Source organism: Grampus griseus (assembly GCF_964374135.1).
Source record: "Grampus griseus genome assembly, chromosome: 11".
In the NCBI taxonomy this organism is placed as follows: domain Eukaryota; kingdom Metazoa; phylum Chordata; class Mammalia; order Artiodactyla; family Delphinidae; genus Grampus; species Grampus griseus.
In genome coordinates this window covers 43,232,466-43,236,830 of record NC_139005.1, presented here as the reverse complement: position 1 = coordinate 43,236,830, position 4,365 = coordinate 43,232,466, and positions in this window count along the sequence as shown.

Genomic DNA, 4,365 nt, shown 5'->3' with positions numbered 1-4,365 from the left:
CTGAGCCGGCTCAACGCTGGGGGATCGCAGCCGCGTTACAGGGTCCTAGCGCGGCGCGCTTCGCTCCCCGTCCCTCAGCTGCAGCCCCCTACTTTGCTAGTTGCCGGGTTCAACAGCTTCTCTCTCGCTTTGCCGCTTCTTCCCCCTTTCTTTCCGCCTTGGGATATGAGAAATAAATAAATCCACGGCTCCTGCCTCATCAGCCCTCCCCACTCCTGCTGCCTCACTCCCCCTCCTCCTTACCGAGTGTACCGCCTTGTTTTCGAAGAAAATCTTAATAGTCAGACATCTAAGCTGTAAATGAACATTTTTTTTCTTTGTGACGGCTAATTTTCTCTCCAATTCTTACGTCTTGCTCCGCTTCGCGGTGGAATGGAATGGATTTAGAAGTCTGCGTATGGGAGGGGGGGAGTGGAGAGATGGAGCCCAGAGTTACAGGCGGTGGCGAGAGATACGGAAGACGGAGAGATACGGAGAGAAAAAGAGGCATTGGGGTGGGGAGAGGAGGGAGGGAGAGGGAGGGATGGATGGAGGGAGGGCGGGAGGGAGGGGGCCCCAGCTGGCGGGAGCGGAGCCAGAGAGAGAGAAAAGGAGAGAAAAGTTTCCCGGAGTCTTCATTAGTTGACTTCTCTGTCCACTGCTTCCCCCAGCCGGCCGAGCTCACCCCCAATAAAGGAAGGAGGGGGGGTCTTTTTTTTTTTTTTAAGGCCCCAAAGAGTCCAGTGTTTACAAGACCAGAAATGCCACGGCCACGTCCTGGCAGAAAGAAAGGCTGAAATGGAGGACTGACGCCTTCCTTATAAGGTACGATGCTAACTTGACCTTCACTTTGTCAGGGCGCCCCCCGCCCACCCAGACCGCTGCAGGCGGCCAGGCAGAGCCCAGGCGACCCTGGCCTCTGCCTCCCTGCTTCTTTTTCTCTGTCAAATCTCTCCTTTCCTTTTTTTTCACTTCATCTTTTTCTCTTTTGTCCTTTTCTTCACTTTTTCCTACCTTTTCTTTCTTATTCCCTTCCTTCTCTTTTCCCCCTGCTTTTCTTCTTCCTGCCCCTTTCCTTTCACTCATTCCTTTTATTCTTGCCCACTGGTTTCATGGTTTCCCTTGATTCTCTCTTGCCCAGCTCTCTATTGCAATCTCTCTCTCTCTCTCTCTCTCTCTCTCTCCCTCTCTCCTGATCTTTTGAATCCCGGAAACAAGAATAAATATTTTAAGTACTCTCCCATCCCCACCCCAGCTGACCTCCACAGCCCTAGCCTGGCCTCTGCCCCCATCCAGGTATCCCTGGGGAAGAGGGTCCAGGAAAGAAGGCCGATTTAGGATTATAGGGGCTTCACTCTGGGCCCAGTGCCCACTTGAGGATGGCAGTGAATTTGGTTTTGGTAAGACTCTGTTTTCCTCTCACTGGCCTCACCCGCCAAGTCTCTGTGACCCTAGTCGTCTTGAATGGAGGACGAAGCCCTTGTTGTGGCAGTATGGGGAGAGCAGAGACCACTGCTCTTGAGACTAAGGGGGAGACTTAAGGACCAAATTGTTGTTTGCCCTTCTCTCAGCTTCCAGCCCCTAAAATCCTAGAGATTTCACTTAAGACCTTTGGGGAGGGAATTTAGAGAATTAGGGATTTCTGGAGATTCCCACACACATGAAAATAGGAAAGAGATAGATTATCCAGGCCTCTCTGCTTTGCCTCTTGTTGCCTCCCATGCTCCAACAAAGCCTCGGACATTAACTCTAATCATATCTTGTGTGGCTATAAAATAAATGATATTATGGACACCCCTATAATTATCTATTATTCACTTACTTGTGATAATTAAAATACTGGATGAGGCAGGTCTATGCAGACAATGTAAAGCCAAGCAAATATCCTGGAAAATGAAAGTGAATCTGTGTCCATTCTTGAGTATGTTCCAGAATCTGTAAGCCTGCTAGGACCTCCTGGATTTAGAAGTAGCCATCTTGTAGGGGATAGGGTCATATTGGGAGACGCTACCACTTCCTTTTCCCCCCTACATCCCACTTCTCCTCCTCCTTTGCACAGACACCAGAGAGGATCAGACAATCAAAGGGAACTTCTTTCTCTCTCCCCCTACAATTATCCAGATAATTGCATGAATTCTTCCTTGAACATTGCTGTGTAGTCAGGGTTGAGATTTCAGCAGGAAGTGCAAGGGACAGGATTCCAAATGGGGGAAGCTGAGAGAGAGTCCTGTGTTCTTACATTCCCATACTTTATAGTTCTGTCTAGTGTTACATTGTTTCTTCAGGCAAAGATCTTTGTTCGCTTTCAGTCATATTTCTCCCTTCCCCCTCCCTTTCTCTCTCTCTCCCTCCTCCCTTTTTCCGGTCCCTTTAAAGGAGACCCAGATCATCCTCTGCTCTTAATAGATGACTATAAAAGTAAAATTAATTCCCCCCTGCCTTTTAATATCAATATCTCTCTGTTAAGTATGCACATTGGTGAGAATAAACAGAATTAAGTGCTGCAACCCAAACCAGCAATTATATCCAAGGGTTTTTTGGGGGGGAGTGTTTGGTTGTTATTTGTTTTTTTGTTTTCCATTGGGCTTATCTGGGAGTGTTTACTCTGCCGAGAGATAACCAGGGGGTATTTGTATTATTTTTACAAGCTCATTGGGGCCTGAGCCAGTACCAACCTGGTAGAAAAAGCAACCATGAAGCCAGAGAGAGCGCCAAAGGAGGGAAGAGAGCGCCAGATGGAGATGAAAAGGAACCACGCGGAGAAATGCAGGGAAAGAAGGAGGCGGCAGGTCCCGGAACAAACGTGGCAGAGGGCAAGACAGGCACTCAAGGACAGAGGTTTATGTATTTTTATTAATTTTTTTTAAAATTTGGGGCTCAGTGAAGAGAAGGGACGACTCAGGAAAGGGGAGGGGAGAGGGGATTATTCGAGTTACAGCGTGACCACCCCAGAAGGGGAGAACACTGGATACACCAGATCCTCGGTGATCCCCGGTGCTGGTGCTGGAGCAGGAGCTGCACTGGGCTCGCTCTGGTTCCGATTTGCCGCCGTCCCACAGCCCGTCGGGCTGGGCTATCGAAGCCCCCCCTCGCGGCCACCAGGGCTTCCTCGCTCTCCTTATCATTCCATCTTTATGACGAGGCTTGTTAACAAGACCAGCGAGCTGGCCACGCACATCTATCTCTGCCGCTCGAGCTCAGCCAAGCAGCGGCCGGCGGGGGCGGGGTGGGGAGGGGACTGGCGAGGCACTAATTAATTGATTTCTTTGGACAGTAAAGTATGGCCGCATCTACATGGAACCTATCGACTCATAAACAATATCTCTGTTGGGTGTGAGTGTATTGTCTCTCAAAGAATTTTTCCATAGGCGTGTGTCATGTAGTCCAGGATTTTTAGCTGCTAAAGAAAGACCCAAGTGGGTTTCATTTTTAGGGGGCGAGATCGGAGTTAGCTCAGCTCCAGAAAATACTTTATGACTGCCTCTGAAAAAGCGTTGGGAATGGGTTTTGTTGAGAAAAACTTGGGTTATTGGATAACCTTTCCCAGTTGCTTGGTTAAGGTTAAGGATGGGAACTGGAGTCGAGGAGTTGGGCAGGCCGGAGTCCTCTTCCCGGTCGTCTGGGACGGAGTGGGGCTGCTCTCAGATTTGAGAGGAGCATAGAAGACAAGGTCCAGCCTTTACTTCATACTTCCCTGGACTTGAGTTTTTAAAGTAAATTTTTAAAAAGTTAAACAAACCTTAGCTTTCAAGAAGCCCTTGCATGCCCAGCACACAGCCGGAACCTACCTGTTACACACCTCACCTGGTTGCTGCTCTTCCTTCTTTCCCCCTTTCCTAACTGGCAGCTCAGAGTAACTATATTTATATTATATCTAGAAGAACACATCCTGAGACAGAAGGGGTAACGTAATTATACAATGCTAATTCCATACAGGAGTGGTTATGCAGTCAGACCCTGCCGCAAACAGGACCTAGGGCTCTAAATATAGACCCTGACCTCAGACAAGAGAAGCAACAGTTAAATAGAGATAGAAGACCACTCATATAAATAATCCACGTAGACACAGAAGGGGGTTTGTAAAAGACAGAAATAATAGAAATACAGAACAGAAAAGAGGTTCAGCTGATAGAGAATGTCATTGCCAATGCCTGAGCTTCCTCCTGCTACTGTTTTTAAGATTGCCAGAGAAATGTGTATTATAAATACAGTAATATGTGAAATCAAAGTACGTACTTCAATGTATTTGGTACACATACACCATGTGTACAAACATAATTCACAGAATATATTTTTCATACACTGGGTTGATAGGCACTTTGTGTATATATAATAACATGATGTATATTTTTCATGCAGTGTTTTAATGTGGATATATTAATATCT